This window comes from Meriones unguiculatus, chromosome 18 (genome assembly GCF_030254825.1).
Source record: "Meriones unguiculatus strain TT.TT164.6M chromosome 18, Bangor_MerUng_6.1, whole genome shotgun sequence".
In the NCBI taxonomy this organism is placed as follows: Eukaryota; Metazoa; Chordata; class Mammalia; order Rodentia; family Muridae; genus Meriones; species Meriones unguiculatus.
In genome coordinates, this window is record NC_083365.1 from 50,458,544 (window position 1) to 50,471,532 (window position 12,989).

A 12,989-nucleotide genomic window follows, 5' to 3' on the forward strand; every position below is an offset into this window, starting at 1 on the left:
AAATGTCACATCACTTCTCCCCCTTCCTCTTCTTCCCTTCTTTCCTCGTTGGCTTTTCCTCTTTTTCTTGTCAGTTCAAACAGGCAGACTGGAAATAATGCAGTCACATGATCATGAAGATTATAACTTTAAAGGACACATTGTGAACATTATTGTGGTGTCCTTATGTGTAAATGTATGCACTGGTAAAGAAGGGGGAGGGAGGGTGGGACTGCCAAGGGAGCAGGAGGGGTGTACAGAGGGATACAAAGTAAATGAAGTGCTATTAATAAAAATAAAAATATTGTGATAAACATCAAAAATGAATATTCCAGATACCTTGTGATGCTGATGTACATATAACGCCGTGATATAAGAATTTTAGAATGTCTTGGTATTAGGGTTTTGTTCCATGCTAATCACCATGATCAAAAGCAGCTTAAGGAGGGAAGTGTTTATTTCATCTTCTAACTATCAGGTCGCACTTCTTTATTGAGGAAAGTTGAGGCATCTACTCAAGGCAGGATTCTGAAGGCAGGAATTGAAGCAGAGGTATTGAAGATTGCTCCTGTTGGCTTGTTCACTCTGCTTTCTCATGAAACTAAGGACAATCTTCCCTGGTGGCAATGCCCACAGTGTGCTGGGCCCTGCCTCATCAATCATTAACCAAAACAGTACTCCACAGACTTGCATATAGGCCTGCTGTACAAAGGCATTTTCTTTTTTTAAATATTTTTTTTATTTTAAGTTTTATTAATTACACTTTATTCACTTTGTATCCCTCCTGTAGTTCCTCCCCTCCTCCCCCCAATTTCACCCTCCCTCCCCCTTCTCCACAAATGCCTCTCCCCCAGTCCACTGATAGGGGAGGTCTTCTTTTCCTTCTTTCTGATCTTAGTCTATCAGGTCTCATCAGGAGTGGCTGCATTGTCATCTTCTGTGGCCTGGTAAGGCTGCTCCCCCCTGAGGGGGAGGTGTTCAAAGATCAGGCCAATCAGATTATGTCAGAGGCAGTCCCTCTTCCCATTACTATGTAACCCACTTGGACACTGAACTGCCATGGGCTACATCTGTGCAGGGGTTCTAGGTTATCTCCATGCATGGTCCTTGGTTGGAGTATCAGTCTCAGAAAAGACTCCTGTGCCCTGATTTTTTGATTCTGTTACTCTCTTTGTGGAGTTCCTGTCCTCTCCAGGTCTTACTATTTCCCACTTCTTTCATAAGATTCCTTGCACTCTGCCCAAAGGTTGGCCATAAGTCTCAGCATCTGCTTTGATACCCTGCATGGTAGAGCCTTTCAGTGGCAAAGGCATTTTCTTAACTAAGATTCTCTTTCCAGATATGTCCAAGTCCGTCAAGATAACAAAAAAAAAAAAAAAAAAAAAAAAAACAAACGGTACACTTGGCACTTAAAGATTAGGGAAAAACAATGGATGAATTTGAAAGTTGTTACGGAGTGATATAGATTTGAAGTGAGGAAGGGGAAAGGTAAAAGAAAATAAAAAAGATTATTGATATTTTGGGTGACTGGTGTTTTATATGTCGTATATTTATTTGTGGTTCTGTGTCATGTAAAATGTGCATGTATCACAGTACATGTATTGAGGTTAACACACAATTTGTGAGAATCAGTTTTCTCCTTTCACAATGTGGGCTCCAAAGATTAAACTCAGGTCATCACAGTTGGTATCAAGCTCATTACTTTCTGAGCCATTTCACTCGCTTACTGATATTTTAAATGTTTGTTGTGTGAATTTTAAATCCAATTTTTGTATTAAAAATACATGTGATAGTCTAAGATGATAACATTGAAAATATTTCTAGGAGGCCTTGAAATAAGTCTCTTAAAGATTGACTTTAGGCTTAGGTGTAGCTGACCGGTGGGGTTGTTTTGTTTGTTTTGATTAATGGTAAAGTATACAGCTGCCCAGGCAATAAAATATCAGGTATTTAGATTTGGATAGGTCACCTAAGGGTGAAGGTATACGGTGTGGATACAGGACTCAGCCAGACTGGCACACAAAGGTAGCGTATGTAGGAACATATTTTACTTGACGAGACTATCAAAGGAGTTAATGCAGAAGGGCTATTTTAAAAGGAGCAGTATCTGCGGTTCCCAAAGTCAACAAAGAGGAAACAAAAAGAAGAAGCAAAGGCAGATAATGGGGAGTGATGAAGGAGGAAGGAAAACAGGAGAGTTTGGTTTAGGAAAAATAACTCTACTGAGTTACACGAATCTCAGCGGTCAAGTCGATGAAATGCACAGTCAGCTCTGAAATTATCATCCAGGACACGCGTAGATGCTCCTCAGGGTGACTGAAGTGGTAAGACCCAGCCCCTGTGGGGGTAACCGCTCTGTGGGGTGCTTCTTGGACGGTACAAAAGGAGGAAAGTGAGATGAAAACAGACATTCGCCATTTCCTGCTTCCTGGCTCTGAATAGGAGTTGCACGGCTGCTGGATGTTCCTGACACCGGAACTTACTCCCTGATGGACAACCTGGCCGACTTATCTCAGCCTGTGCCTATGGGACACCCTATCTCGGCCCACTTATCTTAGCTTCTGTTAAACTGCCAGCTTCTGTGATGTGCCCCCTGTAGCTGCTGAGAAAAATGCTAGGATCTGTTTTTTTGCCTTCAAAATCCTTTTGTTCTGTACACTGGAGGTCACAACTATGCTCCATGAGAATGGCCTCAGCCAATCAGAATAAAGAGTATCTGCTAGCTATAAACTGTGTTTTAGTGGCCACATCTGGTAGGCTCCCTGTAGCATTATCACAGTAAAGCAGCTGAGACAGGAGAGACAAATGGACTTTCTCAGCTTTGCCAATGTTGATAGGCTGTGCAGGGAGTTTTTTTTACAGGGGATACTCAGGCTTTCCTGTTAATCTTTGTCACAAGCTAGTCAATAGGAACCTGGGGAAGAATAATTCCACATTGTAGTGGCAATCAAAGCCTCCTTTGTGTAATTGAATAGAAACTTTGTAAAGTAGGTGACTGGTAAGAAAAACCTAGAGAAACAGTCAAGAATAGTTAATTTGGCTTGATAATAAAGAGAATAGGGCTAAAAATGCAGAGATAGATGACACAAAAGGAAGACAAATGAGTTAATAAGTAAGCAAGGTTAGGTTACTTACATAGTCATGTGTATAACAGAGAAAAGTGGGCATGACCATTCACTGGTGATACACCCATCTTGGATATTAGAGTCCCGATGAAAAATGAAGTGAGAATAATTGTTTCCTATTCTGGGAAAACGCCTCACATGTCTTTGTTTCAGTTTTTCAAATAAATATATTAAAATGTTGACAATTTGTGTTGCTTTGTACATAAATTAGTTAATTTGTTGTTTACGAAGTCATTTTGTGTGGAGGAGGTGTATCTGGAAAGAGGGAAAGGGTGGACAGGTGGAAAAGGAGAGGATCCAAGGTGAATGTAACAAACATGCAACATTTGCATATGTAAACATTTCAAAACAAGACCACTTATCTATCTATCTATCTATCTATCTATCTATCTATCTATCTATCTATCTATCTATTTAGTTACATTTTATTAACTCTGTATCCTAGCTGTATCCCGCTCCCTCATTCCCTCTCAATCCCACTCTCCCTCCCTCATCTCCTCCCTGCCCCCTTCCAAGTCCACTGCTTGGGGAGGACCTCCTCCCCTTTCATCTGACCCTGTTTTATCAGGTATCTTCAGGACTGGCTGCAAAGTCCTCCTCTGTGGCCTAGCAGGACTGCTCCTCCCTTGGGGGGTGGGGAGGTCAAAGAGCCAATCATTGAGTTCCTGTCAGAAATAGTCCCTGGACCAATTATTATTATTATTATTATTTACAGGAAAGATACACTAATAAAAAAAAGGTACAGCAGAAAGTGAACTAAAGAGAACTCAGAAGGAAAAACACGAAGTTCCCACAAAAGACGTGAATTATGGATTATTTGATTACATAAGCAGACAAATGGGTTTGAAAAGTTGTAGTCATTTCCTAATAAACTGTGAATATTCTTAGTGAGAGAAAAACCTAGTGTACTGATACAGGGAATTGAGAAAAGCAGTTAAGATCTGATATGGCAATTTAGGAAAATATGAAAGTTCATAAATTAAGACCATTCATAAATATCAGTTGAACAAATAAAGATACAAACTTGATATTTATGTTTCTAGATCATACTCTTCTTCAGGCAATTATAGATAGAAGTTCAAAGGAGATGTAGAATTAGAGTATGGTGGGTACCCTTTATCTCCAAGAGGGTAGAAGGAAACATAGCTTATCTCACACATAATCTATTCTAAGTTCCTTTACCTTCACAAGTTAGAGATCATAGCAACTCTGACTTGAATGGCTCACACTGATAGAAACAAATTATCATCTGAAGAGTCTAAACATGTACAATATGAAGCATAAAATTAGTTTAAACAATAAAGATAGATAAGTAATACATCCCATGGTGTCTTATGAAGTATTTTCTGGAACATAAGAAATTGTGATATACCTTTGCGTATTTACTTCAAAATACATACTCTTGATCATATTTTACTCTAACCATTTACAGTTGCTCCCTAGTATTAGCGTAGTTTGTTATTTCTTAAAAGTACGTTCTAGTTTGTACAAAGAGGCTATTCTTTTCCATTATAAGCTACGAAGACAATATAATTTTGAATAAGATTCAGTCTGTCTTTTCTAACAGTGTGGTCATTGGAGGCCACAGAAAGAATGGCCAATGGTTAGTAACTCCAAAGAGGAGTAATTGTGGATTCAATTTCAAGAGATATCATTGCTAGTGGAAAGGTGGAACATGAAATGCTTTCGGGGTGCAAAATTTATTTATCAAACATGAATATTTACTGAGGAGCAAATAAGTATGGCCTGAGACCTATCAATTATTTGTCAAACTTAATAATTTAGTAACAGGTGATCAAAGTACAAAATTCATGCCTTAACTTGCTATACAAAATACAAACACTGAAAAGTCTATTACTTTTTTTTTTTCAACTCAAAGAAAAGAAAGTAGAAAGTGGAAATTTTAAAGGAGACATTTTGCTTAGAAACAAACACCATCTTTGGTTTTGCCTATAAAATCACTTTTTCTTTGTGCTAAACATCTCTAATAATTTTCTAACAACAATAAAATCATATTTCTTTTTCAAAATCATACTTATTATTTTCTCTCTATATAGAATATATTTCAAAAAGCATTGGTAATATTTTCATTGATATATTCTAGTGATGCTGATAATAATTCAGTGAATGATCCACATACTTTAACTAGACACCAGTAAAACACGCATAGAAATGCATTCTGTTGCATGTTATCTTGATATGAATTATATTTAAGTAGACTCTATGGAGCCTAAATGGTGTGTGTATACCCTTTCTATTCATATCCTAAAATGAGCACATTGAACGCCTCAGCTCCGTAGGACAGGAGTCTATAACCAGTCCTTTCTTACATATGGGAAAGCATCATTTTATTCACAGATATTGAGCTTTTCCTAATCCCATAGACAAGCAGAACTAAAGTCCATGTAATTGCCCCCTGACGAAGGGACAGCCTCTTTAAATTGGAAAGCTCATAAAGTTCTCTATGTTATCAACACAGGTAGAAGGGGTCTTAAATACAGCACCCGCTGCAGCCCCTGATTGATACCATGTGTCAAAATTTAAATTCTTCTCTATCCAAGCTTATAATGCATGAATTTCCCAGTCATTGGCTTGTGGGATTTTGGGTGAGATATATATTTTTGGTTTTATTTTATCATTTCCCAGAGGCTTCCATCTTGGCTATTTAAAAGTCAGAAATAAAAACCCACTTGTGTTTATCATGAAATTCTAATTCATGAGATTTCCAATAAAGGTTTGGCTAGTGATGAGTTTCAAGATGACACACTTTAGTGTTAGGACTTTGAAATTATGGTCATCTTATCTGAAGAATTAAGTCTTAGGTGTTTTCATTATGAAACTTGCAGTCAATATTTAACAGAAATAAAAGGTGTCACAGTTCTAATGTATCATTTACTATTAGGGCCATTTAAGAGCATGTGTAAGTATCTGAGACTCATAGACATAGACAATAAATAACTTTTCATGATAGAAAACACAGAGAAGAAATTTTGTGCCACTTTGGTTGGAAAGATTAATTCATCACATACACATACTTAATGGTTCAAAATGTGCTGTGTGAATTTCTCAAGAGCATATTTTAAATCAAAGAGAAAATTCTCCTCCAATTGCAAAGCACAGTCAGGTGTTTCTTCTCCTATTCATTGTTCTGCCTTATTATTATTATTTAATGAGGGAGCACGCACACGCCTGTCTTGTTTCACAGCATATAAATCTACACCTGTGTTGTCACAGGTGCAGTGATTTCATTTTTTTTAAAAGGCTGCATAGTGTTCTGTGGTGTATGTGTGCGACATCTGTACAGTGTCATATTTGTGGACAAGTTACTGAGAAATTACCTTCATCCTCTGTCTGTCTATCTATCTATCTATCTAGTGACTCTTCAGCCTGATCCCAGCCCCTCCCTCTGCTCCTCCAAGTCCCACCCTCACGCCCATGCTACCTTCACTTCCCCCTTCTTTGGTGGGCCTCCTCTTCTCATGTAAGAGTAGTTAAAAAATAAATCTAAAAAAATATAAGAAGATTTGCATCTCAAAAAATCAATAAAATATGTCTTTACTATGAAGAAAAAAGAAAAAAAAAAAGAGAATTTAAAACCCCTCCCCAGTTCCCTGACCTCCCATTGAGCCATGAAGGCGCACCCACGGGAACAGGCAGAGTACTAGTTTCGTGACTTGAGAAAACATCTGTGGTACGGTCAAATTCAGTGTTCACGTTTTCACGCTCATACAAAATCAGTTTCCTGGCTTTCAAATTGAACAGCGGCTGTGTGTATACTCTTACAAGACTGCACACCGGATAAACTCAAGCCAGGGACGGTAACAAACACAAGCACAGGAAACCCGAGCAGACATTTCCAGAAGAACTTTGAACACACATCAGTGCTTTAGAAGGAACAGATGTCAGTTTGCAAGCACGCGAACGCTGTGAGTGGATCAAACAGCTACCTCAGAATTTACCATATTTCAACCCTTTCAAAGGATGGAAGCTCATTTTCACGTTTGCACGCTAGATCCTCCGTCTGATTAAGCTGGCTCTCTCTGATATTAACTCTATCTTCATTTATCCTTAGCTAGAGCATTCGTTTGCAAAGAAGAAAACGCACTTTAGCGTCACAGAATTTCTTAGATACGTTTAATCCATCCAGTAAGAATCCATTGAATGTCATCCCAGAGCAATTTCTTTGAGTGTGGAGTTTGTATTCGTTAACTTTCTACCTCTCTTTTTTGGCCTTCACCCCCTCCCCCGCCCCCCAACCTGACTAGTAAATTTTCTTGGTAGCCACCAGGGGGCGGTGCTCACTTGGTAAGTTCCCAAGGCAATCTCTTGAACGCTCTGCAAAGGCTGTGACAGTCCCTCCCCATCACAGTAGGTCCGTCCCGTCCCTCTCCCAGGAGAACGCGGTCACTAGTGTCGCTAGCTGTGCTCCCAACACACCACCCGGGAGAAGCGGGGGTGAGCAGGCCCGTGCCCAGATCCCAGGAACTCCAGTCCACAAGTCCTCCAGAACTACAGTGCCTCCCACCGCTTCCAAGGCAGCTTTGATCTTTTCAGCCTCAGCCTTGGCGATGCTTGCTTTGATTTCCTGGGGCAGGGACTCCACCAGCTTCTTGGCCTGGACAAGGTTTACGCCCTGGACAGAGTTCTTGATTTCCTTGATCCGCTTCACGTTGTCCACAGGTTTTGCTTCTGTCAGGCGGATGGTGAAGTGTGTCTGTTCCTTAGGGATGTCTCCCTCCACAGCCTCAGGGGCTTCTGCAGCAGCAGGGACAGCACTCTGTGCCATGCCACCCCCTGGCATGAGGCCAGCATCCTGGATCTTCAGCGTTTCCTTCAGGAGTTAGTTCATTGCTGTCTGAGATCTCCAGGAGCATGAGTCTTCCACCAGCTGCTGGATCTTGGGGGGGATATTCTTTGGGAGCATTATCCAGAGGCGCCCCTGCGCTGCTCCTCAATGCCGCACTGCAGACACCTGGCATCTGTTGCCTGGCAAGGCGGAGGGCTGCTCCCTGCAGCAATTCAAACCCGGGACCGCACAGGCGTCTAACTACAGCGGTTCTGTCTCTTTGGCCTCCTTTCTACGAACCATTCGATATCTGTTGAGAATTCTCTGTTTAGCTCTGTTTAATTGGATTACTTGGTTTGTTGGTGTTCAACTTCTTGAGTTCTTTATATATTCTGAATATTTATATATTCTGAATATTCGATATCTGTTGAGAATTCTCTGTTTAGCTCTGTTTAATTGGATTACTTGGTTTGTTGGTGTTCAACTTCTTGAGTTCTTTATATATTCTGAATATCAGCCCTCTGTCAGATATAGGGTTGGTGAAGATCCTTTCCCAGTCTGTAGGCTGTTGTTTTGTTCGGATGACAGTGTCCTTTGCTTTACAGAAGCTTTTCAGTTTCATGAGGTCCCACTTATTGATTGTTGCTCTTAGAGCCTGTGCTGTTGGTGTTCTGTTCAGGAAGTTGTCACCTGTGCCAATGAGTTCTAGGCTGTTCCCCATTTTTTCTTCTAACAGATTTAGTGTGTCTGGTCTTATGTAGAGGTATACCGTATGTGTCTTTCTGCTTCTGGGACTTCACTCAAGAAGATATTTTCTAGTTCCCACCATTTGCCTGCAAATTTCATGATTTCCTTGTTTTTAATTGCTGTATATGCAGCCTACAGAAGCTCAGTCTCCAAGTGGGTTTTCCTAGTAAGGGGAACAGGGGCTGTCTCTGACATGAGCTCAGTGGCTGGCTCTTTGATCACCTTCCCCTGAGGAGTGCAGCCTTACCAGGCCACAGAAGAAGATGATGCAGCCAGTTTTGATGAGACCTGATAGGCCAGGGTCAGATAGAAAGGGAGGAGGTCCTCCTCTATCAGGGGACTAGGGAAAGGGGGGAGGGGAGAAGAAGGAGGGTGGGTGGGACTGGGAGGAGCCAAGGGAGGGAGATGCAGTGAGGATAGGAAGTGAATGAATTGCAATAAATAAATAAATAAGTAAAATTAAAAATAAAGAAAAGAAAAAAGAACATAGCCACGTAAAACTTGTGTGAGTGAGCTTAGCTAGTGTGGGCCATAGAGTCATAAGTAAAGGATTTCTAAGCCTGCTGCAGCAAAGGCTTGCCACTTACTGGATGACTTCGAGTAAGAAGTATATTCTCTCACACACTTGGAAGACAGATATAATAAAGTGCGTGGACAGTGGGGACACTCCCTGTCTGAAGACCCTAGCTGGCCATTCTCTCAGCTTCTTTCGTTTTATGGGAGCCCTAACATTGCTCAAATCCCGGCAGATTACCCAGAACTTGACTGTATGTTCATGCAGACTTCATTCTACGTCTCTGCATTCTTTCCTTTCTTGTAAGAACACCAATAATTGAAATGATGATTCAGCATCATTTCATCTAAAGAATCTTACTTTTATTATATCTTTAAAGATACCATTTTCTAGAATTTTTTTATTCCGAGGGTCTTAATGTCTGTGAATATTAGGATAGTGGAAGGGGATTATTCCTGTACTAGAGCAGGATTATGGCTTTTTTTTTTCTTTTCCTTAGTGAGATAAGCTATTTCCTTTTCCATGCATATAGATTGCTTTTTTAGTCAGAAACTTGAACACTTGTGATTTTGGAAAAATCCCTAATCAGATGAGGGATTAGAAGTTATTAAATTCAGAAGTACTGATTGCATGGTATTAAATACAAAAGAGATTTGATACTCAGAAGTCCTTCTGGTACTGGGGTGCACTCCAGGTGAAGGATCGAGCTATCTTCCTAGAGTCTTATTTCCTCTTTTCTTTTTTTTAAGAAGTATTTCAAAATGTTGTGTGTTTGTCCACTGAGTGTGACCTATCATAATAACTACGATTTTTCCTTATGAATTGCAATACTTTTGATGGAAAACTCTCTTACACCCAAGGTGGCGTTTGCCTTGTACTTTATGTTTCACTGTGTTTTTATGCTAACAAATTCAATATCCAGCATGTGCTTAGTGCGTACTTACTGAATAACCGAATCAATAATTGCCTTTAAGCCTTAAAGCGTCCCCCTTCAAACCTATGACATTTGGTCTTTTGGATAATTCCATAGTTCATACTCTTTTAGTGTTTGCTCATAGGAAAGGTTAAATTAGCCAGATTTTTACTATGTCACCACATTTCATCCTCTCCATACATTTTCAGATTTCACTGTTTGGTCATTCCTATACCTCAGTATTTTTATTAAAAAAAACTTTGTAATTCTGATTAATAACTACGTAGACAGATGACATCACTGGAATTCGATTCTATATCTTCCTTATATCTGCTATACTTTCACTCTGCTGTTTAGAACAGGGTCCTTCCAGAAATGAGATTTATCAAAATCTACAAGCATACGGTGATCATTATAAATCAGACTTACTCCTCAAAGTGGCTTCATGGGCATAGATACTTAAAACATAAATGTTCTTATTGTAAAATTATGCATCAAAAGGCATAAAAGATGGTTAATTTGGTGAGGTGTCTGTTATATAAACACAGAGAACTCAGTTTGATTCTGACCGTGTGTTAAGAAAGAAGCCATCTCTGTTATACGCATCTGTCATCTCGCACTAGGGAGGATTCCTGAGACTCTCTGACTAAGTGTCTGGTTACATCAGTGAGGTCCAGGTTGTGGCACTGATACTGTCACAAACCATAAGTTGGAGAAGGATCGAAGAAGACATTTGACTTCAAAATCTTGCCTCAGCACAGGCCTATGTACACAAATTAACATCCACATGCTTAAACTCAGACAAGTATGTGTTAAAACGTATAGTTCCTCTGAAAAGCAACTACAGTGACTACAAATCGTAAAGATTAACAGACTCAACAGGAATTATATCAAAGAAGGACAGAAATGGGGAAACAATGATACAGATAAATTTACAGGGCACATTTACAGGGAACGGTGGAGCTGGTTGCCCTGGCTGCCTTGAGAGGCACGAGTCATAGTTTTTAAGTTCGGATTTCGTGGCTCCCGTGGCAGGCTGTGCCTTCTAGTTTCTGAGAGTCTGAAGCACTCCCTCAGGCTGTGTGGCATTCAGGCTGGTTTGCGTGTCTCCGTATGTTCCTTTGGTAGTCAGGGAATCAGGGAAGACTGACAGGACAACAGGTCTTAGGCATTACTCTTCTGTACCCTGTCTATCTTGCAGACATCATTGTAGCCTGGCAGCTACTGAGACTGATACTCAGTCTCAGTAAGTTTTGCTGTGGACCCTCCAACCGGTCTGATTTAATTTCTTGTGTCCATATCAGGTGACCTTGGCCCAGTAAGTAAGTGCACAGGCACTTACGCACTTTCATATGTAGAAATAGTCATGAAAAATTTTATTAAAGATTTCTAAAATACAATAAAGTAGGAGCTGTCACATCTGGTATTAGAGTTTTTTTTTTTTTTGGCAAGGTTGTTTTAGCTCTTTCAGGGAGCTTTGTGCATATTTACATATGTGTTTATTGTGTATATCCACATACATGTATTAATGTATATAGCATATATATGCATGTGTGTGTATATATAAATATGTGTCTATATGTATATACAAATAAATGTGTATATGTGTATGTATTGTTTTAATCATATATGTATAAATTTATAGCATTATATACATGCATATTTGTAGTTACAGTTGCTTCATATTTTAGGGATATGTTTTAAGATGGTAAATAGTACAATTATTTATGACTTTTTCAGACATCCTTATTGCTATTTTACCTAATTCAGTTCTTCTGTGTCTATCTCCCTCTACTCTCCCTCTACCCCCCAAGGGATGCCCTCCTTTTCAATTTCCCCATCAGATTATTGTACCCTGCTATTCTTCTCTCTATAGTTGCTCCCCAAATGCATCACTGTAGAGATGTTTCTGTTTTACTTCCCCTGTTTCTGCAGTTACTTCAGGCTATGTACTAAAATTTGGAGTTATCTAGCAGACGCTTCAACAAGGAAGAACTGTGTCATTTTTCTTTCCATGTCTTGGGCTCGTCGTTCAACCTGATCTTCTCCAGATTTATCTTTTGGCTTGCTGGCATGACTAGCTTTCACAGCACCAGAAGGCTTCATGAAGGTGCTCAAAGGAGAGAGGCAAGCCCGGTCCTACCCAGCTGTGATGCTTAAGTAGCACAAAAACTAGCACAATACACTAACACTAAAGGTGCAGCAGCTCCACACGTGCCTTGACAGAACCAGCAGCTTTCTCATTGGACTTAAAATCAACTCAGCCAGAGAGAAATCACGTCTTAAACTAACAAAACAAAACACGGCAAAACAAACAACAAACAACAACAAAAACCCCACTACCCAGTGCTACACTTGAAGTCTCCTCAACACGGCTAACGCGATCTGTTCTGAGAAAGGACAAGAGCAGCAGACATGCCACAGGGGAATGCAGCTAAGGAAGGCTGAGAGCGAGCGAGTCTTTCCTCGGTATGAACAGCTCTGAAGATACATAGACAGGTAACATTATATGGACTGAGTTGTTACATTTATGAAGAAATAGATACATACTTATGCATAGAAGCATGTAAAAGCTGTGGATCTGACAAAGAGAAAGGACGGATCAATGAGAAGGTTTTCCTTTTTGAAATTCCTGCTCTAAGCATAGCTGAGCTCTGCACCGCCATGTTTACTGACGCTTTGCTGGTCTCTCCTCAGGGCGAGGCGCCACGTGTCATCAACCCCCAGCTTCTCTGTACGGCAAACTCTGGGGTCTCCACTGGATGCGAGGCAGCAATGTACGTAACAGCGTGAGTCGGAAAGAGAGTTTCAGATACAGGGAAGGAGCTGAAAAGGAAAAGGGAGGCTTTGGCCTGGTGTACGTGCAGTCTTGTGGAAGATATTTTCAAAGAATAAAACTTACAAAAAAAAATGAAAATTTTCTTG

General features: G+C 40.1%; 1 pseudogene; it reads right to left on the bottom strand.

Annotated features, from left to right (window-relative positions):
- Positions 1–7,467: 7,467 nt before the first annotated feature.
- Positions 7,468–12,170, bottom strand: LOC110564580 (large ribosomal subunit protein bL12m-like; annotated as a pseudogene).
- Between the last annotated feature and the right edge of the window lie 819 nt (positions 12,171–12,989).